Source organism: Capra hircus, chromosome 13, assembly GCF_001704415.2.
Source record: "Capra hircus breed San Clemente chromosome 13, ASM170441v1, whole genome shotgun sequence".
Lineage (NCBI taxonomy): Eukaryota > Metazoa > Chordata > Mammalia > Artiodactyla > Bovidae > Capra > Capra hircus.
In genome coordinates, this window is record NC_030820.1 from 70,849,394 (window position 1) to 70,877,357 (window position 27,964).

Sequence of the window (27,964 nt, forward strand, 5' to 3'; positions counted from 1 at the left end):
GGGAGGAGAAACTCTAACCTTCTACAGTTTATGTGTCCAGTAGGACCCCCAAGTGGGGACAGGCCTCAGTTGGTCACAGTAGTAACCCACCTAGTCATCCATGTGTTAACATGCCCTTTATTGCCTTATTCCCTCCGTCTCCTTCTCCACTTTGTCACTGGGCTTTTGGAAATCACCTCCCAAGAAAACTACCTGAATCCAAATAAGGATCTGTTTCTATGAGAAATCTACACAAGATATAGAGAAATGGGCTTCCTATCAAAGAGGAAATCTGGGCTGAAAAACATCCTGGGGAGGCAAAGTGAGTAGAGGAAACCAGTGTAAAAAAGATTAGGTCACTGGGGTCTCTGAGAGTAAAGCAAAGCTACCTAACAGGAAATAGTATGTAACTGCCACTTGGTGACATCATACCTATATTTCAGATGACATATAACTGTGTGAGGGAGTGGGGAGGGATGGAGGGAGGGATAATGTCTTGGGTATTACCTAGTAACTAAGCCAACAAAACTGGAATGATGAACATCAGTGAATTTCACAGGAACATACTAAAAATGCTGTAGTACAGTCTCCCTAAGGTGAGGCACTAACACTGTGCCTGGCACATAGTGACCACATGATAAGAATTATTCATTACTGTAGTAGGTGTGGTGTTCCTGGAGATTCTCTTTACGGGGCCACTGCACAACTCCTACTGGCCACGATTACATGTGCCTAAGAGACCACAGCTCCCCACCACCACACTTACCCCACTCTGGGAAATGCCTTCAGGTGACGGAGTCGCCTCGCCCAGGAAGTACCATCCCATCTCCAGGTGACCTACACCAACATCAGACCAATACAGGTTCTGCAAAGCTGACCCCTTGCTGGGTGTGGTGAAGGGGCAACTCTGCAGTGTGCTTTATGTCCCATAAGCCAAATCCAGTTTGCACTTGTTTTTACAAGTGCTGGCACATAGCCACCCATTCCGTCAGGTGTTGTCTGTGGCTGATTTTCTGCTACAACAGCAGTTAAGGAATTGCAGCTCAGGCTGTCTGGTCCACAAAGCCTAAGGTATTCACTTACTGGCTCTTTAGAGAAGTTTGCCCCCATCTCCTCTAGTGCTGCAGTGTCCAATACAGCAGCCACTCACTATCTGTAAGTATTTAAATTGAAATTAAATAAAATTAATATTTCAGTTCCTCAGCCACACTGATCACATTGCAAATGCCCAGCTGTCGTCACATGTGGCTCTGCTACTGGACAACACAGAGGGCATTCTCAGTGTCACAGGAAGTTGACAGGGCTGCCTTTAGTTCACAGATCAGGTGAAGGCTAGACGTTCCCTGATCACATTCTTACCCTCCCCCTTCCATGTCCTCTTCCCTCCTTCCCTTACAGGTCCCTCCTTCAATAAATCAGAAGTATCTGCAACCCTACTTCAAGCTCAGCTTCTAGGGAAGCTGACATTGATATCCTTGTATTGCATCCACACATCCATTTCTTCTTCCCTGAGAGCTACTAAGTCACAGGGGAGAATGTCAGCGTCCCCCCTAAATCTCTAGCCCCCAGCACAGAGCAGTCATTCAACAAGTACAGAGCGAATAAATCAGGTAAATAAATGGTCCCCTCACATGCTGTACTCCGGGTGCCTAGCCAAAGGCCCAGACCTCCTCTTGACTTGCTCCTACAGCAGATTTAAGCTAAATTTCTCAGCCATTCAGCCTTGTCCAGAAGTCCGGCTGTGACAGCTAATAAACAAAACCTTTCAATTTGCAAGTCTCCCTGAATCTTGGCTGTCGAAGAGGCCAGATCCTCAGGATGCTTCACACCTAGATCTTAGTCCTCAGCCCCTTGACCTCACCAATGCAGACATTCCGCCCTCGGTGCCTCTGAGAGGCAGGAAACAAGAAAAGGGAGGCTGTGTCTGTCCGCACCTTCTTGAACCCACTAACAAGGACAGCATCTGTGACACCAGCCGATGCTCATTAAGCCAAGGCTCTTGTGGCCAGTTCTCTCAGATTTCAGGATCAGGAAACAAGACTATCTTGATTTCTGCTTTTATCACAAGATTTTGCATATTACATCTGAGTTGGTCAGAGGAAAAACAAATCAGTAAGTAATATCAAACGGAGGATTTTCTCCTCTGAGTTAAGCTTCTGGCCTCCAAGAAACTTCTGGCCCCTCATCATGGTATCTACAACACCTGCGAGCAGCGGCTCAGCGGGCTTTCCTCAGAGCCCAGCTAAGAACACTCTCCTCCGATGCTGTGCGCAAGACTCTGACCCTGAAGTTGTGTGGGGTTTGTGTGACACTCTTCCACAGCCCCCACACGTCTGGGGCCTCTAGTTTTAACTGGCTGGGTTGTCGGCAGCCATATTGAAAGCAGAGCCATTGCGGGACAAAATGGCCCAGTAAGAGCTGATACCCCTGCCGCTCCTGTTGGGGGTCCTTCATAAACGTACTTCATTAAGAAAAAAAGAGGTGTTGGGGTCTTCCCTGCTCCTGCACCACCGTTCCAGCTCTCCAAGACTCCTTTTGTCCTCCCAGCAGATAAGGCCTGGCAGAAAGAGAAGCCCTCACAAGACCAGTCGGCCTCAGCAACCTTTTGTCTCATACTAAAGCACTTGTTAATGTTTACAATGGCGGTAGGAAGACGGCACTCAGGTGAGGAGAAACATTCAAACCACAGCAACGCTAAACGGAGTTCATTAACGTACATTCTTACCTAGTTGAAGCCCAACGCTACAGAAGTAGCTGCAGGTTCTTTGGAGTCAAAAAGATACAGTCACTGGCTAAGGAAACTTTTTAGTCCTATGGTTATACGTGAAAGCAACTGAAGAGACCATAGGTTTAAGTTTCATTTGCTGCAAGAAGTATTTTCCTCCTTAACTGTAGAGTTCTCCCGGAAGTCCCACCCACCATTCTGCTTACATCTCATTGGTCAGAACTTGGTCATGTGGCCTCACCCAGCTGCAAGCGGTGCTGGGAAATACAGCCAAAATCAGTTCTGATCTCAGGAAGGAAGGTGAGAACAAACACTGGGTAGGGAACTAGCAGTCCCTTCTACCTGGTTAATTTCTTTTTTTTAATTGGTGATCAAAAATGCAGAGGAATTAAGAAGCTTGCCCAAGGAAACAGTAGAACCAGGACTGGAAATCCAGGTTTTCCTACCGAATATCCTATTCCCTGCCAATTGCTTTCCTAACAGAGGGCTTCCTGAACTGTTGAGGCTTTCACAGAAGTCACTGACAGAGACCATTAACAAAGGAGTATTGTTCCTCCCTCCTATACAACCCCCACCCCCGTCCATCTCCCCAAGCTTATCAGGGTCCTGAAAAATCAGCCTCAGTTTTAAAATAAATCTGTCACCTCCATCAATCATGAAAAACAATCGGTCACTGGGCTGCAGGGGTGGAGGCTATGTCAAATCAGGGATTGGACTAAATTGGAATTGACCAGTGGATTCAGTCCAACTATCATCTTGACAGTTCCAGAGACAGTCGAAGAGGCCAGGGTTGCTTTTATTGCCTGCTGCTTGTGTTTCTGTCTTGGCGCTACAGCGACAATAAAAAAGAGGTCATCTCCTACGCTGCTCTGAGATCCCCGAGAATAGTTATGCAAAGATAAAGCAGAAGAGAAAAAACCAATTTCCTTCCAATATTTTTAGCTTCTTAGGAAAACAACTACTGTGAAGAAAATATTCATCTCTGCCACTGTGACAAAGAATGACTAGGATATAAAGCAAATGCAATGAGGCCTCATGTACAGTGAGAAAATAACACAATTTAGAGACCCCAGTGACACTGAATTTCTTGAGGAAGTGTGTGTACTTCCATTTCTCTGGTGAACCTCCCCAGAAAGACCCCCCAAGCACATAAAGGCCACTTTATTCCTTTACTTTTCAAATGGGTCCTTTTACATATGCAACTAAATGGCTCTTATATCTGGATGGTGTTAGATTACAAAGGATTCTATATGCAAAAAAAAAAAAAAAAACTTCATAAGGAAAGTGGGTTTTACTTATATCATTGTGAAAGAATAGAATAAATGCCTTTAAAGAGACAAAGTCCAACAGGGATGACGCTGCATGAGACAACAGAAAAATATTAAACTGGATCATACAGGAATGAATGAACACCTTCAAACCTCACTGCTCACCAAAGCCACATTCAAGAAAACATAGGCATGCTATAGAATTGATTCCTAACATCAGAACCAATTAGCAGTCATTTACCTTGTCTGTGCCAACAACTGCGCCAGGTATGTTCATAAATGGTGTCCATTTAGTCCTTGTTCCAAGTCTATGAGGCAGTCACACTTTATTCCCATTTTACAGATGAGAAAGCAAAAGCTCAAAGAGATTAGCAACACTTATTAAGGGACTAAGGCAAGGGCAGGTCTGAAACCCACTCGTTGTGACTGCAAATCCAGTCAGGATTCTCTGCGTTGGAGAGCAGCCTCCTTTCTAGAAGGTTACTGACAATATTCAAGTGAGGTGATACTGTAGAGCCGGGACAGACCAGAGGCTTCATCCAGTGTTCAGAGCTTGGGTCTGCCCTCACTAGCTTATTAGTGGACAAGTGACTTCCTTCTCTGAGTTTCTTCCTCATTTTGAAAAACGGCCTGATAATACCTCTCCAAGTGCTATTAATGGTTAATTAGAGAATGAGGAAAAATGCCTGCCATATATTCGATTTCTATTCTATTCTAATGACAAAAATGGCCCAGGAAACATTCATTATGAAATCAGGACACTTGGAGAGACTCCTTTGGGGGAACTGTATGTTCTGAACTGTACTGCCGTTTGCGTGATGGGACTGCTCATTAGTCCAGCAAATCCTCTCCAAATACTTGCTCATTGTCAGGCTGTGATGGGCACTCAGGGACCAGAGCTTCAAAGACACGAGGTCCCTGCCATTGAGGAATCTGCTGAGGGGCAGTGCGCAGAGTCTCTGTGGTCACTGATTGCCAGCCTGTGTCCAGTGAAGGCCACCGTGACTCACAGGATGGCTCTTGTCCCCACCTGCCACCCAGATCAGTGTCCTGCTTCCCACCTGGAACGGCAGCCTCACCCTCAACACGTGATCCCCAGGGCCTCTGGGAAACTACATTCAGTGCTCTCAGCACCCCCCCTGCCCCCATGCCTTTCTGTTCTGCCATGAAAGCCACGGAGGACTTTGATGCCCAAGGAGCCTCTGAGGTCAGGCAAAGTCAAGGGCCTGATCTCTTAACCAAGCCCCTCACCTCGCCAAGCCCCTTGGCTCTTAACCAAGATCGCTCACCTTGGTGTCTTCTTTTCCACCTTTGTGTCACACTGCTTAGTGAGGAGTTTCTGAGCAGCGTGTCCTTCTGTTCACATGGGGTGTGCAAGATGGAAAGATCTAAAATGGGTCTGGGAATAGTCATGCCGAGCCCTGAGCACCCTAAAAAAGGCAAACTCCTCCACACTGCCCTTCTCCATAATGACTGCCCCCAGGACCACCCAGCGATGCTCTTCCAACTAACAACATGGAGAGCCTACACTTGGTGCAAAGTTCTGTACTTTATGTGAGGGGTCAGCAGGGAGCAAGACTAACACTTTCTTAGCCCTGAGGAGTTTATGGCATCAAATATCACAGGACTGAGTGGTCAGGGGAAAAAAATAAAGGTAGGTGGTCTTATAATCAGAAGGTGAAAACACGTGGCAATAGGCAGCTAGGGAGTAAGGGGCTGCAGGTCAAGGTCAACAGGAAACCCAAGGTTGTCGATCATATTCACGGGCCAGTCTAATTTTGGAGCCCTCCTTCATATCACATTAAGATGCACCTCCATTCCACCTCCAACATAAAGTATAATTTTTTGTCATAAAATTATTTTGAAATATTTTATAAATAATTTTGCCCCAATTTGGCTCCCAATATTGTTATTATTGGCTCAATATTATTTGGCTCCCAGGAACAGTAATTAAGATTCGGGCACGACTGAGCGACTTCACTTTCACTTTTCACTTTCATGCATTGGAGAAGGAAATGGCAACCCGCTCCAATATTCTTGCCTGGAGAATCCCAGGGACAGAGGAGCCTAGTGGGCTGCTGTCTATGGTGTCGCACAGAGTCGGACACAACTGAAGCAACTTAGCAGCAGCAACAGTAACTTATCATTACCTATGCTTTCTCCAACCATTTTGTTCCTTGGGGAATTCTAAGTCTTTGAGAAAAGCTAGCCTATAGTTTATTGCTAAATGTAATAACATTTTTGAACAGTGAATTGACTACACATACACACATGTGTGTATGTATGTATGCATGCTTAGTCACTCAGTCGTGTCCGATCCTTTGCAATCCCATGGACTTTAGCCTCCCAGGATCCTCTGTCCATGGAATTCTCTAGCCAAAAACACTGGAGTGGGTAGCCATTCCTTTCTCCAGGGGATCTTCCTAACCCAAGGATCAAACCCAGGTCTCCTGCATTGCAGGCAGATGCTTTATCATCTGAGCCACCAGGGAAGATATATGTGTGTGTGTGCGTGTGTAAAACATAGGCATGCAGATGTATTTCATAGATATAGAATTAAAGGCTGATTAGCTTCAATACAGTTTTCCTACACATTTTTGAGCCATTAAATTGCTTTTCCAGTCTTCAAACATTCCTGAAATCTCCTGGCCACAGTGTCAAGGATGAAAAGGAGCTTGGAAAGGCAGGTGGGCAGGACAGGGAAGGTTGGGAGAGCTTGTGAAGGGCCCTGAGTGGCAGGCAGGGTATGGAGGTCACTCTAAGGGCTGTGGGGGGACAAGGGGATGATGTAAACAAGGGAAGAAATAAGGCCAGGTCTGTGTTGGAGCAGTCATCACTGTTGTCCCATGGAGGATGGACGGTGGGGAGGACATGCAGCGGGGAGAGGCCGGGCTGTGAGTGGGAACAGGAAGGAGAGGCTAGTGAGCAGATCCAAAGGAGAGAAGAGGAGGCCCCTCCCAGCACGGTGAGTGTACGGGTGGAGAAGTCAGATCATCCATACAGGCAGGCAGGGAGGGGACTTAGGCAGCGAATCTCTGAAAGCTCCAGTGGAACAAGGAAGAGGCACAGTGAGAACACAGCTCGCCCAACACCCGGGGCTGCTCTCCCCCTCGGGATATGCTCACTGAGGGTATGAAGCTCTTCAGGCCATAGGGTTTCCATGGAGACGGAGATGGGAAACAAAAAAGTAAATCTTCATTGCACTCCCATCCAACACACCCAGCCAACATCAGCCCCCACCCTCCCCCCATCACAACCTTTCCCTCTTAATACTTACGTGTTCATTCAAGCCTCATGATAGCTCAAGGAGATGGACACTGTTATTCTGAATTTACAGATGAGGAAATGAAGGTCCAGAGAAGTTCAGTAACTTGCCCAGGGTCACACCACCGCTAAGTAGTGAGATGATCATTTGAATCTGGAAAATCACACTCTTCCCACAATACCTTGTTGCTTCCAAAACCCACTAACACCAGGGCAAGAATATCAGTATTAACTGGCATTGAAGAAAGATGTACAGACCACATCTTATTGTACTAATGTCCTATGCATTTAAATTCATTTACTCATTTAGTCATCATGAGCCTGTTGTCTCAGCATCACAAGCCAATGGATCCAATAATGCCATTTCTGTGTCACTTCCATTTGGTCCTCGTGGCAAGAGGGTCTGCAGATGCCCCTCCCATCCTGCAAGGGCTGGTTGAAATGGATCAAAAAAGTAAAAGATACAGATGCAGTAAAATGAAATTACATTTTGAAAATACAACATTGCTTATTGGAAAAGAAATGAAAATAATAATCCACCCCAGAAACTTAACAGGTCTCATAAGACTGGTAAGACAAGATTGGAACTAGGTATAAAAGCCAGTGTGAGACTTCAACGAATTCTGATGGCAAAGAATACTCCAGTGATGTAGGTGGGCAGGAGAGTAAAATTGGGAAAGAGGGGGCAGAAGCAGGGAAATGGACAATTTTCGTTTTTCCTAGGCACTTTTAAAATTTTTGTTCCATTTTTAATTGGAGGATAATTACTTTACAATATTGTGTTGATTCCTGCTTACATCAACATGAATCAGCCATGGGTACACATGTGTCCTCTCCCTCTTGAACCTCCTTCCCACCTCCCACTCCTTCCCACAGGGCTTGGCTGTCGCAGAGCAGCGGCTTTGGGCTCCCTGAGTCATACAGCAAATTCCCACTGGCTATCTGTTTTACATACGGTAATGTATACATTTCAACGCTACTCTCTCAAATCATTCCACCTTCTCCTTTCCTCACGTGTCCAAAAGTCTGTTCTTTATGTCCGTATCTCCTTCGCTGCCCTGCAAACAGGATGGCTGATCTGGTGTGAGAGGAGGGAGAGAGAGAGGGAAGGATCTCAGATGACTTTGTGAACTTGCAGTAGGCAGGCTGCTGTTTATCAGACAGAGGCAGGCCATCTTTGGTACTCAGCCTTAGTAGTGAGATGGATATAAGGCAGGTAGAAAAAGCAGTTAAGTGTATAGACCTGGAGCTCAGAAGAGAGGTGGTAACGTGTCCATCTCTTGTTGAAGCAATGGGAACAGGTAAAACATACCCAGAGAGCATAATATGTAATGAAGAGAGAAATGGGCAAGAAGACACAGTCCTAAGATGGACCTGGAGACTGTCACACAGAATGAATTAAGTCAGAAAGAGAAAAACAAATATCACATATTTATATATATATATATGTACAATTTAGAAAAATGGTATAGATGATCTTATTTGCAAAACAGAAACAGGCACACAGATATAAAAAAACAAACACATGGGCACCAAGGAGGGAAGCGAGTGGTAGGATGAATTGGGAGATTGGGGTTGATACATATACACCACTGATACTATGTATAAAACAGATAGCGCTTCCCTGGTAGCCCAGTGGTAAAGAATCCACCTGCCAATGCAGGAGACACAGGTTTGATCTCTGGGTTGGGAAGATCCCCTGGAGAATGAAATGACAACCCACTCCAGTATTCTTGCCTGGAAAAATTCCATGGTCAGAGGAGCCTTGATGGGCTACAGTGCATGGGGTCGCAAAGGAGTTGGACATGACTTAGTGACTTAAGAACAACAATAACATAAAATAGATAACTAATGAGAACCTGCCATAGCTCAGGGAACTCTACTCAGTGCTCTGTGGTGACCTACACTGGAAAGAAATCCAGTGTAAACAATGTAACTGATTCACTTTGATGTACAGCAAAAAAATTAACACAACACTGTAAAGCAACTATACTCCAATAAAAATTAATTTTTTAAAAAAGAAACACCAAGTACAGAAATCAGAGGTGAGAAACACAGGGTATATGATTCAAGAAGCTAGATAGAGTTTTCATTTGGAAGCCAGCTGACAGTGCATCCCTCAGGGAGGTCAGGGTGGAAATCTCCCCACTGACCCCGGTAAGATGGAATTTTTCTAGGATATGGAGGCATGGTCGTGCTTAAATGGATGAAAAGCTGAGGAAGACAGCAATCCCCTAAGGAAAACAGAGGAATGAATCTGGGAGGGAAAATGTCAGGTGCTAAAAATTCAGAGCCTGCTAAGCCAAGCCTAAAGAAAGATAAGAACCTGCAAATATTTGACATGCGTTAATGCCAACAAGGGAAAGAATTGATTCTGCTCCAAATAAGGGGCCCTGACTTGTAAGTGATGATAAGAAATAAGTCATTGATTATCAGCTACAAACACCAAACCACTTATTTGCTGAGTTATTGTCTCAGGGAAATGGAGAAGAACAAAGAGAGGATGTAGACTTATAATAGTTATAGATGAGATGTCCAAAGAAACAAAGTGGCTCATCCGCTGTTGAGGACAAGGTGTAAATTGACCGAATTGTGGAGGGACTATCTCAAAGTCTCGGAGATGCTCACTAACCCGGCGACAGGACACTTCTAGGAATTTATTCCAGGCAAGATACTAAATATATGTGCAGACATATTTGTATCTAAAAGATATTAATAGCAATTTCTTAAAAATTAGAAAAGACTTAAATGTCCAGAAATAGAAGTTAGGATAAAAATCAATGGTACATCCATATTAAAAGCATATCAAGACATGACTCAAAGCAAAGACTTAAATCGAAATTTCCACTTTCCACCCCTGGCTCACCTGTTCTAGGCCTCTCTGGCTTCTGCCTGTTTGTATCCCATAATAGTTGCTCATATTAACTCACCAGTGGCCACCAAGGTGCCAGTCCTTTTAGAGTGCATCTTACTCGACCTCCAGGCAGTTGACCACTGTCTCCATCCCCAATCTTGCTGTTGCCCCAAAGGGTCCACGTTTCCCTCTTGCCTCTCTAGCTGTTTCTTCACGGTCTGCTTTGCTGGCTCTGAATCTGCAACCCAACCTCACGATGGTGGTGGTGGTGGCATTGTTCAGGGTTCCCTTCTTTATCGCCACGCCTCATCTAGACATATCACATTTACCGCCCTAGCTTTGGGGGAGGGGAGTGAGCTCCTGTGGACAACTATGGGCTTCCCTCATGGCTCAGTTGGTAAAGAATCTGCCTGCTGTGCAACTGCAGGTCCAATTCCCTGGTTCAATTCCTGGGTCGGGAAGATCCGCTGGAGATAGGGATAGGCTACCCACTCCACTACCCTTGAGCTTCCCTTGTGGCTGAGCTAGTAAAGAATCCACCTGCAATGTGGGAGACCTGGGTTTGATCCCTGGGTTGGGAAGATCCCCTGGAGAAGGGATAGGCTACCTTCTCCAGTATTCTGGCCTGGAGAAATCAAGGACTGTATAGTCCATGGGGTCGCAAAGAGTCAGACGCGACTTTCACTTATGCATTGTCTAGGGCACAAGCTGTCCTGTTATCTGATTCTGATTCTATGAGAGCTACTTTACAGCCCTGTGAGTTTTACATAAACAGACAGCAACACAGAATAATTTTTGCCTACAGACATGGAAATGGTTCTGTCCCAAGAAGGGACAATCTTCTCCCTTCCCAAAGAGAAAAAGAAAGCCAGTTTTGCCTCTATTCACATATTCCCCTCAATATTTCTCATCTATAAATGTGTCTGGTTTTTGGATTTTCCTCTATACTGGCTGTGACACTTTACTGGTTTCCTCATAAATGAATAAAATCATGTTGATCTTTACTTCTGGAAAGAGTCATGATTTTACATTTTCTGGAAAATTATTTTTCAGTAGGTTTAAGAGCTATATAGCAACAAAGAGCCAAAGAACCCATATTATATCTTCCTGACCACCCTCCACCTTCCTGATTTGTATACACACAGAGTTGGTTGTCTCTATTTGCAATAGTTATGTTCTATAAAGTGGCTCTGAATTAGCGAATACTGAGTCATTGCTCCTAGGCTCCTGAGAGCCTGGGATACAACATTTTTGACAAATGGTCAATACATAACCTTGTTTTACATGTGGTTTTGTTTAAAGATACCTTGTTTAATGTATGTTGTTAATTCATTAACATTGAACTCACAGCCAATAGCTATAACTCACGCTTGAGCATAGCCTACCTAACATGCATCTTTTCTATAAGGCACGTCACAGCCTTCTTGTACTCAGGGACAGCACATTGGCACTCTGCTTGGGGGTCATTTTAAACAGAAAAATCAGCAACAAAAAGCACAAAAATGGGGAAAACATGGCACTAAATAGACCGTGAAAAGGATATTGTTTACAGGAAGAGGGCTGAGACAAGAAGGAAGAGCATCTCTTTGTTTACCCTGGGAATGTGTGCATTTGGCAACTTGAATTTCTCACCTCTCTGCGCATGTCTGCAGTTGACCGTGAAAACGCCATGAGTATTGATTTCGGTGTTACATTTTAGCAAGGAGATGAATTCGCCATCATAGAGTCTGCAAATATTGACAGACATTGTGTCTGCATCTACATCCAATGTACTGCACACCTTCCCTTAGTTTCAGGATCCATGAAAACCCAGAGTATGCCTATTTTATTCCTCATGTAACCTACCTACTACCCATTTGCATTTATTGAAGTAAAAAATAGTAAGTGCACAAGAGAACGTTCATTCAGTTCAGTCGCTCAGTCGCGTCTGACTCTTTGCGACCCCATGAATCGCAGCACGCCAGACCTCCCTGTCCATCACCATCTCCCGGGGTTCACTCAGGCTCACGTCCATCGAGTCCGTGATGCCATCCAGCCATCTCATCCTCAGTCGTCCCCTTCTCCTCCTGCCCCCAATCCCTCCCAGCATCAGGGTCTTTTCCAATGAGTCAACTCTTCGCATGAGGTGGCCATAGTACTGGAGTTTCAGCTTCAGCATCATTCCTTCCAAAGAAATCCCAGGGCTGATCTCCTTCAGAATGGACTGGTTGGGTCTCCTTGCAGTCCAACGGACTCTCAAGAGTCTTCTCCAACACCACAGTTCAAAAGCATCAATTCTTCGGCACTCAGCTTTTTTCACAGTCCAACTCTCACATCCATACATGACCACTGGAAAAACCATAGCCTTGACTAGATGGACCTTTGTTGGCAAAGTAATGTCTCTGCTTTTGAATATGCTATCTAGGTTGGTCATAACTTTTCTTCCAAGGAGTAAGCGTCTTTTAATTTCATGGCTGCAATCACCATCTGCAGTGATTTTGAAGTCCAAAGGAATGTTCATTATACATGGCTAAATGAAGAAATCAGTTAGAGAACACGTACATGTTGGCTTAATTTTATGCAAAGAGATGTGTATATCTGCATTAAAAAACAAAAACAAGCCATTGGAAGAGTTACACCAAAATTTAGAGTAGTTATTTCCAAGTGGTGGGGTTATGGGTGATTTATACATTATTTTAGTGTTTGTAGGTATCTCCCAAAATAAAAACAATGAAACACATTTCTTTTATCATTACTACAAAATGCCATGAAAATGTGAAGAGCTGCCCTAATTTCCCACCATGTACAGAAGTGTCTGAACAATCTCAGGGACCAGAGTCTCTCTAACTTGCAAGCAAACATCTTGGTCAGCATCCCATTCATATGACAAGGTTCATGGCTTATCCCCAGAGGGCCAGCACTCTCCTAGGTAATATCTTTCATCTGGTATCTTTGAAAATATGTGGCCAGAATTAAGTTTAACACTCTTGTCATATTATACGGTATCCCACGGCCCAGTCATTCTGAATCCTAAATTCCCCATGACTTCCAAAACAGCGGAGTAGATGGATGTGCACTCATCTTCTCCTCCAACAAAAACTGCAACTGGCATCTGAACAACCATCAACAGGTGGATGCTGGAACCCACCAAATAAAGATACCCCATGTCCAAAGACAAAGGAGAAGCCACAATGAAATGGTGCAATCACAGTAAAATTCCCATAATATAGAATATCATTCATTCTTAGTGACATCTAATTAAGGATGCATGCTCACCCCTGCTTCAAACTTCTGGGTGTACCAGCCAGACACTGAAGTGAAATGCAAAAGACCCTCTTCAGGGTGTTCAGAGTCTAAGTCAGTTCGAAACAGTGGGATGGCTCTTAACTGCCTGCTAGAGGCCTTTAGCTGCCTAAGCTGCCAATGGCTTTTATTAAATGCATTGGAGTGGGTGCAGAGATCCAGGCACATACAGTACCAATCATAAAAGGCAATTATGGATCACATTACTGACTTCTTTCTTCTTGGGGATATTCCTCTGGGCTCAATTTCATTGTGTTTAGTTCATATACCATCCTAAGTATAAATAGTCTGGGTTAACTTTAAATGGATTTTCTGCTTAACCTTCAAATTAAAAAAAAAGAATCAATTAATCAGAACTCCTGCCTCCTCCCATTACCCCTCCACCTTTCCCCCAAGCTATCAGGTAAATCCAAGATTCACAGCACACTGAAACCTTCAACAGTGGCCAAAGGGCAGGATTCATAAGTCTGGGATCAGAAGATGTTATGTCACAGTTATCCCAAGATCTGAGATATACGGAAGGTCTTACAACTTCTGAGAGTTTCTGTGTCCCCCAGAGTAAAATGGTGGTGATTATCCAGGTTAGTCTCAGAGTCACAGTGAGGATCAACAGAGATAACGTTTATAAAAGGCTCCCAGAAGATAGCATCATAAAGGATTTACAAACACAGGTGGTACTGGTCACCTGCACAGGACTGGTGTTTTCCTCCCAAAGTGAGTTTCCTGAATTGTGGTCTGGATGTCTGCCCTGCCATCATGCTAAGTCAAGAGATGCGCAGTTAGGGCCCTCCTTCCTCTGAAAGGGTTTGTTTGACACACTTTCTTCGGGTCAGGCTCCCAGCTTCCTTCCCATCTCCATAAATAATTCCCTCCTCCCCTCCCCAGTCCTCGTGGCTTGCTGCTGCTCAGTCATGTTTAACTCTTTTGCAACTTCATGGTCTATAGCCCATCAGGCCCCTCTGTGCATGGGATTTTTCCAGCAAGAACACTGGAGTGGGTTGCCGTGCCCTCCTCCAGAGGATCTTCCAGACCCAGGGATTGAACCCATTTCTCCTACATGGCAGGCAGATTCTTGACATCTGAAATCCTCAAACAATTTCAAACCTAACTGTATCCCAAAGAGCAACACAAAGCCCATATTAATTAATGAGTTCAATGTAAACCATGAAACTGTTAGAAATACCAACTTGGTAATAGTTTTTAATCATTACTCAACGCCTTGTTGGGTCATGTAAACTTTTGTTCATGTATTTTTCTGGTTTTCTAAAATTTCTGCTGGGCAGCAGGTACATCTCCAAAACATCCATGCATCCGACACTGACTTCCTGAGTGCCCACTGTGTGACAGGCACGATTCCAGGCACTCATGACCAGTGAACTGATGAAGGCAGGGTCCTGGGGGAGCACATGGCCTAACAGACGAGCATGCAGAAAACACAATCAGACCATCACAAACTGGGTCAAGTTCTGTGAACAGTGTCGCACATGGTTCGAAAGGGGAGGGGGAAGAAGACTAGTTTAGGGGTGTCAAGCAAGGTCTCTCTGTGACGTGACCTTTAAAGGGACATGCATAGGAGGAGGATGAAGAATGTGAGAGGGGAGAGAGTTCCAGGAAGAGCGAACAGCTTGGGCGAAGACCCCGAGGCAGGGAAGAGGGCGGCTGTGATGTTTCTGAAGAGAAAAAAAAGACTTGAGGAATATAAAAAAGACTAGCACGGCAGCTGGCACATGCGAGCAAGGCAGAGAGAATACCGAGTGGAGGCTGTGGATAGACATGAATTAAAGCAGACTTCAAATATCACTTTATGCTTCTGAAACGGGCAAATTGTTAAAAAACGATAGTATATAATTTTGTCAAGGTTACACGAAAAGTGCTCATACCATTAAAAAATAGCATAATTATTTCATTGAAAGCAATCTGTGAAATGTAGCAAAAGCCATAAGGCTGTCTCTACCTTTTTAATACCTCACTCCTTGAAATTCAGCTAGAGGATCATTCAAACAGAAGGTTCCAAAGCAGAGAGTTGGTGACATTTTGGAAACATCCAAATATCCAGCAATACAGGAATGATTAAGCAAATTTTGGCAGTTAGCCTCTATGGGACATTACGGAGCCATGAAAACAGTGTTGAAAATTCCTTAAGAATGTATAAAATATTGGTGTTGAGTGACAGGTGGAGACTATAAACAGGACCTGGGGCGTAATTATATAAGAATGGGTCAGTGCTTGAAAGGGAATATGTACTAGCAAAAAAAAATTAATTGGTGTAGGAGATATATTTTCTGTTTTCAAAACCTTGCTTTGCTGTTGATGCTGCTTAATTTTTTTTCAAGTGTGAAGATAAAGAGGACAAAGAAGTAAGAATGGCAACTACCCAAAGCTGTCTAGCATCCTAAGTGCAGAACCTGGATTCCAACTCAGATGGAGCAGTAGGCAGAGACCTCATCTGATTTTCCTTTTCTCCATATCATAGTAGTGGCCGCAACTGCACCTGCTTTTAGCCCTGGGTCCAACTGGAAAAGGATTCGCTGGAAGAGTTATCTGCTTCTAATGATTTCAGACATCCCCTGCTAGGGAAATCTATATGGCAATGGTGGACGGACATCTACTGTTTGGTAGGTCCCCGTAGACCTTCCAACACCCCCTCTCTCAGCTCCTGCCACAGCTCCCTTTAAGAAGCTCAAGAGTGACTGAGGGTCAAGCCAGTGGTGGGGGTGACTTGGAAACCACCACTGATTGACACCTCCTTTCTGGCAAGTACAGCCAGCTCCTCTGCGTCAAGACAAGTTTCTGCTCACTGATGCACAGACCCTCCCATTCCTAGTGCTTAGAGACGTCTACATTCCAGAATGCCAGTGATGGGCAAGACACCCTGGGATTCCTCTGGCTCTGATATAATTTTGGCTGAGGGTGCACAACAAGCTCTTGAAATTTTCAGCCCTCCCAGATCCCTCCTGGAATGCAGGAAGTGTCTACCCTTTGCCCCTTGGACTCACTGTAGTGAGGATCTTGGGATTTATTGGTGAGGAGGGTCTGGGCAGAGAGAGAGAAAGAGAGCTTCTAGGATCTCTTAAACTGCCCAAAGTTCCAATTTACTACGCATTTACTAAGTTCTAGGCATTGTGCCAGGGACTTAGTCATTTAGCCAGGTGGGTTAAGAGCAAGGATGAGAGTCAAACTTGATAGACTCTAACCTCTGCCACTTCCTAATAAGCTTCATGACTTGGAACAAAGCACTTAACCTCTCTAAGCTTTGGTAGTGATGGTGCTGATGGTTACAGGTACCTTCCTTGTGGGGCTGCAAGCAGATTCAGCACAATAACAGCCATCATTAATACTGATAACTTTTACTTCTGTCCAATGAGATAAGCAGTATCATCCCCATTTAACAGATGGGTAAACTGGCTCAGAGAAGTTAAGCAAACTGCTCAAAGCTGTCTAACATTATAAGTGCAGAACCTGGATTCCAACTCAGATGGAACTGTAGGCAGACCCCCTCATCTGACTTTCCCCTTCTCCATCTGAGCCCAACATAAAGCTTGGTTTGCATCCCAGGGCTCAGCAAATGCGCAACTGTTCCTGCACCTTCCAAGAATGTCAATGATTTACTAACTATGATAAAAATAACCTCTCACATTTATACAAGAGTGCTTTAAAATGTATAACAATCTTTCACATTCAAATTTGACTTTAAGGGGGAAACCTACTTTTATGCTGTTTAATTTTACGTAACACAGCAAAACAAAGAAAACATTTACAGTGACCCACAATATCTCATACACACACACACAGACACATATATTCCTATATATGTAAAATATATACCATATATATTGTATGTGCTGTCTGTGTGTGCATAGGAGTGCACCTAGGCAATAGACTTTTTAAGGGAGGGTTGTTTTCATTGAAAGAAAGGCTTTGATCTCAGTTATGATCTCTTAGCCAGTCTCCCTATACTCGCTTTTAATGTTCACTTCAACTCAAAAGATGTACAAAGAAAGGACTGGACCCGAAGTTGGAAATTGCTGTGGGAATGAAAAGAAGACTTTGCAACACCTGTAGGAGAGAGACAAGAAGAAAAGAGGGGGAAATCCCTGCTGACTGAAAGGACTTTTGAGGCTGCAAAAGGACTTTGAGTTGTTTGCTAGGTAGCACGCAGTGCGATCCCTTGTCTGTGCCCCCCCACCCCACCCCTAAGCATCAAGAGAGATGCTGCTGCTGCAGAAAACAGCTTTGTGTTCATGCAGCTTCAGGACAGTGATAGAGAGGGGCTGGTTTCACAGCCAGAAGAAACAGTGATGTTCTGGAACTCAGGGCAGACAGTGGAAACAGGGGCCACGTGTGCTGGCTTGGGAATCCCCAGGTTTCTTGGGGGCAGGATCAAACCATGTGTAGGACCACAAATGGGGGGGTTTTGCTCAGTACTTTATAGCTCTGACAAACTGGTACCAGCCGAGACATGGCCTGGGTATTTATATTTCAAAAAATTGGGACAGTAATTACACATGTGGTTTCATAAGGTGTTATTTTTTTAACTAATAGCATGAACACTGACTCATGCAATTCGATATTCTATGAAACCATGGTTTGTAATACCTGTGTAGAATTTCATTGTGCACATGCACAAAAATTTACTTAAATACGTAGGCTCCTGTTGGGGCAGTTAAGTGATTTCCAAGTTTTTGCCCTTATAAATAATGCAGTGATGACCTCTATGTATACAACTCTTTTTGAGCAGCTCTGATTAGTTCATTAGGAAAAAAAAATAGCAAACTGTCCTCAAATAATGTTGCGCCACTTAACCTAACCCACTGGCAGAAATTCCTGCTTTAATCCTCCTGCCATTGCTGGTTATTATCACTCAAAAGCACACATATTTCGGTAATCTTATAGGTTAAAATGCATTTATTTGATTATCTGTGACACTGGACATTTTAAATTTGTTTTTCACCATTCATATTTTGTCTGGTAATTACCTATTTATACCTTTTAGCCCTTTTAAAAAAATCAGCATGATGACATTTTTATTGACTTGCTAGAGCTCTTATGTGTAAGAATATATCCCTATTTGCTCTGCTTTGTCACATATTTTCCCATATCCAGCTCACCTATTTGCTTTCGGAATTTTGTTAGCATAGCATGAAGATCTTTCTTCTTCCGTTTTTTACATCGTAAATTTGCAAACTGTCACTCAATAGTGTAGGCATTTCCTTTTAATGAACTGTAAGTCCCTCCTCGCACAGAACAATATTGTCTTCAGTTCCTTCTGGTTCTTGCCTTTTTCTGCTTTTAACTTCTTAATCGATCCAGAATTTATTTAGCATATCATGATATCTTTGCAATGCCTTCTATTTCAATTCCAAGTTATTAACCAATTACAGATAAGCTATGTGTTAAGCAATTCTCCATTCATATACACTGTGAAAGCCTGTGTCACTCTATGCTACAATATTTTGGGGGCTTTAATTATTATAGCTATAATAAACACAGATATTTCACACTGAAGTCCTCCTCCCAAACTATCGCTTATTCAAAGTATTCTTCAGTACTTTTTCTTATATCTTCTTTCAGATCAATTTTGAAATCACTTTGTCAAGTTCCAGAAAGAATCTCATTAGGACTTTGATTGTAATTGTATTAAACCCATAAATTAATTTGGGGAACATTGATATTTTCACAGTATTAAATCTGCTAATCCAGCAACATGATATATCTCTCTCCATTTATTCAGGTCTTGTTTTATCATCCTCAATAAAGTTTGTAAGTGTGTGTGGTTTCATATAGTTTCTGAATATCTCTGGGTTTACTCCTAAGTATTTATATCTTAATTGCACTTGAGAATAGGATACTTTTTATTTTTTTTTTATAATAGTGATCACTGGCATATAGCTATTGACTTTTGTTTATTTGTTTTGTGTCTGACCATAATACTGGAATCTCTTAGTAGTTCTAATAGCTTTTTTTGTTTGTTTCATTTATTCTCTTAGGCTTTGAGGCTATAAGAACATTTTCTGCTAGAAATAAGAAAGTGCCTTTCCATCCCTAGCTTACTAAGAATTCTGATTGGTAATGAAGGCTGAATTTTTTCAAATTACTTTTCAGTCTCTCTGGAGAAGATCTGATGGTTTTCATCTTTTGACCCACTGATACGAAGCATTAGACCAATAGCTTTTCTAATATTCAACTTTTTTCATCAGTGCATTTTTGGTCACGGTGCCTTATGCTTTCAAAATCTAGCCGCTGGGTTTCAGGGGTAATATGAGAAGGATAGGAGAAGGCAATGGCAACCCACTCCAGTACTCTTGCCTGGCAAATCCCATGGATGGAGGAGCCTGGTAGGCTGCAGTCCATGGGGTTGCTAGGAGTCAGACACGACTGAGTGACTTCACTTTCATGCATTGGAGAAGGAAATGGCAACTCACTCCAGTGTTCTCGCCTGGAGAATCCCAGGGATGGAGGAGCCTGGTGGGCTGCTATATGGGGTCTCAAAGAGTCGGACACGACTGAAGTGACTTAGCAGCAGCAGCAGCAGCAGCAGGATGAGAGGGATCTGAAGCTTTGCAATTATGTAATTAGAAGTTCAATTCCCAGCTAAGCCACTTGGGCAGGTATATGGCCTTGGGTGAGTCACTTACCTTCCAGTCAATGGAGGAAATTATAGACACCCTACTAGGTTGCTGCAACAGTTACAGGTAAAACAGTACTCATAACAAGCTTAGTACAACAGGCCTCAAGTATGGTAGATACTCAAGCTGGGTAGCTGTTGTTTTCATCACTATAATCATCCATTTTCTTTGTGTTGTTACTTCAACATTTCCGTAGATAGAGGAATGACTGACATCCAATTTTTATATATTCGGGGGCTATGTCTTTAATCCAGCTAGCTTAATAAACAAATAAAATACAATGTTAGCTTGTATCATTAATACCTCTCTATGGCTCACTTTTTCTTCAAACTCAGCCTTCAAGGTTAAAGAGGGATGCGGGAGTGTTCACCAGGGTAAGTTTGTTGACTTACCTCTCAGGTGGCCCCAGTTCTCTAGGGCAGGGGTCCTCAACCCCCAGGCCATGGACCAGTGCCAGTACTGTTAGGAACCGGGCTGCACAGCAGCGGGTGAGTAGTGGGCAAGCATCTGAAGCCTCATCTGTATTTACCGCTGCTCCCCATCGCTCACGTTACTTCCTGAGCACTGCCTCCTGTCAGATCACGACAGGAGACTCTCATAGGAGTGTGAAGCCTACTGTGAACTGTGCATGTGATCCAGGTGCAAGGAAAGAAGCTCAGGGGCCCCACGGATCTGCATTACGGTGAGTTGTATAGGCATTTCATTACATATCACAACAAAATAATAAAAGAAAGAAAGTGCACTATACATGGAATTCATTTGAGTTATCCTGAAACCATCCTCTCTGCTCCAGTCCATGGAAAAACTATCTTCTGCGAAACCCGTCCCTGGTGCTATAAAAGGGTAGGGATCGCTGCCCTAGGGAGCAGAGGTTGGCAAAAAAATCTACACATAACAGGGTGTGTCATAGGGATTTTTGGAACTTTACCTAAGGCTACAAAATCAAGAAGAGTAAGCGCTGCCACGTTCTAGAAAGAACAGTTAAGGGGCTTCCAGATGTCCCCTCCAGGGACTGCTAAGAGGTGTCAAACTGGACCCTTGCTCTTCACTCCAACACCATGCTCAGGGCATCCAATGAGGAGACTCAGGCCATCCAGGTTGAGAGGAGAACCTCTGAAGCTGTGCATTGCAGGTGGAAAGGAAGAAAACTCTCTTTTCTCCTCCTCTTCTCTCAGCCAAACAGTAGGCGGGTCTGAGGTAACCACTCACGGAAACTGGGTGTGGTGGGCAGGAGGGAAGAAGGTCTGCAGGGGGAGGACACGAATGAGCCCATCTGATGGCGCCCCAGCAGATGCTGACTCCTCTGCCACACTCCTCGGCTCGCGCAGCAGCTCCTGAACCAAGTGTGGTGACAGCAGGCCTTCCCCTTTTATCATCCCCATGGAAAAAACGCTCTCCGAAGTCCCGCACTCCAGGGAAGGAAGGGGGTGGCAAAGCAGCGGAGGCAGCGAAAGGAGGGAGGGGACGTGAAGAAGAGCCAGCATCCCTTCTCCGAATCACTGTGAAGAAGAGGTGGTCATAGTTCCTCTTCTGTGGCTGCCATCAGTCTGGGATGACCTGCACTGCTCTGGCAACAGTGTCCCTTTGAGCACAAGGTGGCTTGCATGGGAGACCCCTCCCCTGGCTTCTCACAGTGTTAAAGAGCTTCTTGGTCTTTAGGCTTTGCTTTGATTCTGGGTACAATGGTGATAGGACTTCTGTTGGCTAATTGTGCTGTGTTTCCCTAAAATTTATGGATCTTCCTACCAGGATCTTGGCAGTGCAGAGATGGAGTCAGATGTTTATGTGCTCATACCACCATCCTGCCCAGAAGGAATCCCCATGTATTTCTAATTCAGAGCCCTAAAAGTTATGCCAGGCCACCTTATAGAGAGTGAAACTGATGCTTATAGAAATGAAAACAACAAGAGCCTCACAAAACTCTGTTTTATTTTCTAGATCCTAAATTCCTCTTTCCCTCTTTTTGTTTTCCTACATTCTGCCCTAGACTAAAAACACATCCACCCGAAGATGCTCATTGCAGAGGGTCAGGTCTTGCCTCCATTTCCTATTTGCAAAGCCTCAATCATACTAGCCTTGGCCTCCCAAAAGAGAGAAGGGCCTAGAAAACATGCTTCTCTCCCTTAAGACTAGAGACAGAACCATAAAGTGACATTCCCATTCCCATCAACAGGTACCATTGCAGCCCCTTCAGGGTCCTGAAGCCACTCATGAAAGACCCAGAAGATCTGCACAGCCACTCACCAGAGCTTCTGCAGGAATCCACTGCTGAGAAAGTACAGAGACTAGCAACTAGAGAAATCCCTTCCAGCAGAGTCCATCATGCTACAGTAAGGAAATCTTCTTAGGCCTGAGATTATCTCTAAATATTTAAATATTCCTTAAAAGGGGCTTCTCTACTCTGGGTCCTCTGCTAGGCAGATGAACTGTCTCACTGAAGCTCCACAACAAAATAGTCCAAGTATCATCTCTTGCAAATAGAGGAAAAGAAACTAAGGCACCGACAGAAATAATTCACCCGTGCTCATCCAGCTAGCAAGTACCAGCCTGGAATCAAAATCAGAACCTTTTTAGCTCTAAAGCCCCTATTCTTTTCACTAAATTCTAATGACTACTCTCACTTCATTGAGTCCAGCAATTGGAATTTCTCTTTTTTATCTCCTTGGAGAAAAGAGAGAGGGAGACACATATCATTTCAAGTAGAAACCCATAAATATGTAAATAAAATATAATGTGCAATCAACCCTCCGGTGGAGGTAACAGGCAGAGAGCCCTCCAAATCAGCAGCTAGTCTCATACAGTCGCGTGTCTGGCTGGATCAAGTTGCTATTCACTTAGCCTGAACTCTCTGAGACTGCGGTGAAGTGGATTCCTAGGCAAGGGCCCTTTGATTTCCGAGAGTAAGCAATCTCAGGGGATGTGTGATCACTTGGCTTGCTGGATGGTTAATGTGTGATTCCATAACTCTGATGTGAAGAGAGCTGCCCAGGGTCTGGTTCAAGGAGGGCTTTGTGGGGAAAGAGATTTCTGGAGCATAAGAGAGACAACTTTAGGTTGCTGAAGACCTGTTTTTGAGATACGGGGGAAAATGTCACCTGAGAATAAGATCAGGATCTGTGAGTGAGTGTTGCATGGAGGCAGATTTGGGTAAAAATGAGGGAGAGTCTCTTCCATGTGATGCTGGGTGATGATTTTAAGACATCAACAGGCAAGTGCTCAGGCCATTAACAGTGGTACCTGCAGAAAAGATGCAGGGCCCGTTTGGACCAGTTTGATGTGTGCACCTCCCATTTTCTCACCTACCTTCCCACTTATTGACCTTGGGCCCCATTCTCAATGCCAATGCCCTTGATTCTCCTTGAGCAGTCAAGACAATTGATGAGAACAGCCTGCCTACTGTCCCTACTCTTTCAACCTAATAGATACTCTCTGCTCCTACATAGGATCCCATCCAGAGTTTAACAGTAACCAGGCTAACACTGTGTACTGAATAATAGTAACTACCCCAGATGCCCAGCAGTAGCCTGGTCTTCCATGGGAGAACATGAGCATCTCATCAGAGATGGCATTCAAGGTGAGGCTGATATGGACAAGAGAGAGCACTTCTGGGGCCCAACTCCTATTACTGGTTATCTGCTATTGTGGATGTGCCAGAGGACACCGCCTGCTACTCTAGACCAGAAAATCTCTGAGAGTCCAGGCTACAACATGATCATTATGTTCCAGAATGATATTTCCCATGGGACGATGAAACACAACATCATGGGGGATGACCCACCCTTCCAAATGCCAGTCAACTCAGAGAAGTGAACAAGTAAGGCTTTCTGTTTTGATATCATGATTCATAATCATAATACTCATAATAATAATAGCCACAAATAAAGACTTGTTTCATTATAGGCATCTGATGAGCCTTTTGAGCTTTTCAGAGCACTTTGATGTACATTATCGTCTTTGCTCCCCAGGCCTGTATCTCAGAAAAGATGGTGAATGAGTAATCTGAGCAAAAGGAATAAAATGACGACTTGAAAAAATAACTGAATGAGGCATCTCAAGAGAATAGCATGAAGAACGAGAATTAAATTGCTTTCATTGGTACAAAGAAGTCCTTTTGGCTTTGAAATCCAGGTGCAATGAGGTAGTTCTCATGGAAGAAGAAGAGGGAATCTGCTGGTGTCTCTGAGCTCCAGACTGACATCTGTCATTACCTGCTTACAGCTTCACCTCAAACACAACATAGCCAAACCTAGGCTGGCTTTCTTGACCCTAAATCATCTTTTGTGCTTTCCATCTCAGAAAACAGCTCCATCACTCATTTCCCAGGCATTTGAGTCTTAGAGTGGCATCTGTGGCTCTCTTCTCTTATCCTCCCATCCCCGGATTCCTGTATGATAAATCTATGCAGGCTCCAGTTTAATGGCTAACTCTCACCTTAAGGATTGGAACCTGCTCCCAGTGCTTCCAAGAATCTACCTAGTGACCTGGCAAACCTGGCAGAACCAGAATGCACCACTACCTGCCCTTGCTGAATTGGGTCCCTGGCATCTTCTCAATACCTGAGCCTGTGGCTTCCAGTCACAAGCCACTGTCACCAGTACCTAGCACTGAGTTTGGCACATGGAAGGGACTAAGTAGACATGTGATGAGCAAGACTATAGCGGCTGTGCATGGTGGTCATTCATGTTCAGCTTGTCTCCATAGTTACCAGTCTCTTTATTACTCAGTCTCACCCACATGTGCAGAGGAACCTCCATCAAACCATGTGACGGGCAGTTCCTTAGGTCAATACATTTAGCTATAAGAACATAAGTGATCTGTAGTTTGTCTGATGATTCTGTGCGTCAGTATTTTTCCATCTACCTCTGAGAACTGCCTCAAGGATCAAACAATACGATGGCTGTACTACCACAGTGGTATCTGAGTGTGTCGCTCTATCAGTGGTGCTTAAATGTGGGCGTGCAACAGCATCACTCAAAGAGCTCCTTACAGCACAGATTTCTGGGCTCCACCCCCAGAATTTCTGATTCACTAGGTCAGGGGACATGGCCTGAGAATTTGCATTCCTAACAAGTCCCCTGGCAATGCCAGTGATGTGGGTCCAGGGACAAAACTTTGAAAACCACTACTCTAGATCAATGTAACAGCATTGCTCTTTCCACATCAAACTTGTTTTTCTCTACAAAGTTTGCCATTTCAATACCAGACTTTATGTTTTACCCTTTTTGCTGTTTTCTTGGAATCTTAACCCAGTCTGTAAATTCCTCTGGGTAGAAATTATACCTTCCACACTCCACACTCTCTCATTTTCTGTCGTGTAAAATAATGAGTACATTTCCAGTGTGATTAATAATAGAAGAGAGACAGGGAGGCAAAAAGCTCAGACTACCAACCCCAATAAGCAGTCTCTACAAATGGCTATCAGCCCTAGAATTCTCTTAAAAATTAATTATGAGGCAAAGAACAGTCTACTATCAGCAGCAATTGTGGAAAAGAAGATTACCTTTTTGACGACACATTTTGTAAGATGTGGGTTATTCAAGATTTTAGGCATAACTTACTTAAACATCAACATTTTTGAAATATAAAACCACAAACAGTGTTTTCAACTCATAATTTTTATAGTGATAGTCAGACAATTGTGTTTTCAACATGCAAAATCCATTACACAGCCGTGGCAACAGTTTGCAATAGATTGTAAATTTTTATTGAGATGATCATCTTGCAATTGAATTTCAAAATGTATTATATGATCATCAGCAAATAAGTCCATGGGGGCTGCTAAAGTACTCTGAATATCATTTATAAAGATCAAAACCCCTGGAAACCCTGTGGAAAGAGAGAAGTCTCATTGGCAGGATCAAATCAATTATTTCTATGGATGAATACTGAATTGCAAAGCTGAGATAAGGCATTACCTGGTTTAATAACATATCCTTATGTCTTTTTTAAGTAGTAAGTTTTATAATCAGGTTTCAGTGAGGAATTCTACCAACGATTGGTTTTTGAAACCAATCAAGAAAATGGCGTCTCCACTCATCACGGTGATTCAATAACACTCAAAGGAATATTCCCAAGCAATAGAAATACTCACCAACTCTGGGTTACGTGCTACCAAGAGGCACTGTTGCTGCTGCTCAGTTGCTTCAGCCACACTGGACTCTTTGCAGCCCTATGAACTGTAGCCTGCCAGGCTCCTCTGTCCATGAGATTTTCCAGGCGAGAATACTGGAGCGGGTTGCCATACCCTTCTCCAGGGGACCAAGAGGCACTAAACTGGTTACAGTCAATTCTACTGTAACACTTGTTTCCAAAATGCAAATGTTCTCCAACATGATTGACACATCAGGGAGCAATGTGAGTATAACATGAATTTCACATTGGCTATGTGTGATGCTGCACACAGAAACACTAGCAGAGCAGACAACTGCACTCAGCTGGACTGAACCACGTAGGAACACCCCAGACACACCCACCTCTAATATCTCCCTGCTCCCTCTGTTCACTGAGTGTGTTATAAGCCATGTTGATCCACACGTGGATCAACCCACCACCACTTTCAGACAGTCCTCCTCCACCTCCTCCCAGTAGCTCATGGACTGTGATCTTCTGATGCCCACTTCCACAGGCAAACTTCAGGACATTTCAAGGCAATGCCCCGTTCGTATTACATTTTAAGACTGTACATGTGTATAGAGGTCGACATGTGCAAGTGCAGCTGGGCCGCCATTTTCACTAGGCTGCTCTCTTATGGGCCTGTCACGAACGAAAGGTGTGACCCTGCCCCACTTTTCTCCATGAACCCGGAAGCTTTTATTGTGTAACTCTGAACAGTGCAGTGATTTTAGGCACACATTATGTTGCACTATAGCCTACCTGTTTTATTTTTCTTTTTGTGCCATGGAAATGACTGTACTGATGGGTCCTTCACTCCCCACTGAGAAGGCAGAAGGGATTCTTTCCCCCTCAGAAGTCAACGGCTCATGTTGCCATGTCACTGGTCCTCCACTGGAGCACCTCCAGCTCTAGATACCAAACCAATGGCACACAGCTCTCTCTATGTATGTACCAATGCGTGACCAATGATCAGGGGCATTTGAGTCAGAAAACCTTAGTGCAAACCCTGACTGTGCTGCTGGCTAATTCTATGACTTTGGATAAAACGTTTAAAAATGTTGTCTCAATTCTTTCGTTTATATATGAGATAAAAGTACGTATATCAAATGGTTACTTAAGAAAAATAAAATAAATAATGTGATTTGCAAAAACAAAAACAAACAAATCCCACATTAACTAAGTCCTTTTAATTTCTTGAGTTGCATTCGAAGTCAGAACATCTAAGAGTACAAATCAGGGGTCTAATCCTAGCTAGCTCCCCTTATTAGTAACATCACAGAAGCCTAGATTCTTGGGGATATGGTTGGATACAAAGAACCCTCTAGGACACAGTTCTAGTCTGCAAACTCTAGCATCACCAGGAATGTCAGACAAACTGTCAGAGCCTGGCTGAAGGAAACACTGAGCCAGGAGCCTATAGGGATTTAGAATTCAGAGGACCTCTGGACAGACCATCCCAACCCAGATTCCTAGTAGAGTCTAGCCCCCAAGGGACACAGAGGCAGGAGGCTCTGAGGGATGAAGGCATTTTCAGAATCCACTGAGAGATGCTTTCAGAGCCAGAAGGCACCAGGAGCACCTCAGTGGCTGAACTAGAACTAGGAGCTCTCAAGGACATTGTTAAAACCAAGAGCTCACTCGGGTCACAAGCTCAGCCCAGGGACAAAACTAAAATCAGAAGGACACAGGATATGCAAGATGAATCAGAAGCACTCAAAGACACAGGTCAAGTGAAGCCTCAGGTCACACAGTCAGAGCCAGGAGCCTCCAGAGGTACAACCAGAGCTGGACCCTTCAGGGACACAGCCAGGAGCCCTCAAAGAAGCGAGATCAGGACCCCTCAAGGACTCAG

The 27,964-nt window shown here is 44.0% G+C and overlaps 1 protein-coding gene across 6 annotated transcripts in view; it reads right to left on the minus strand.

Moving 5' to 3' along the window:
- PTPRT (protein tyrosine phosphatase, receptor type T) overlaps positions 1-27,964 on the minus strand; it is a 1,156,023-nt gene that overhangs the window by 588,361 nt on the left and 539,698 nt on the right. The gene's annotated exons all lie outside the window — the stretch shown is intronic.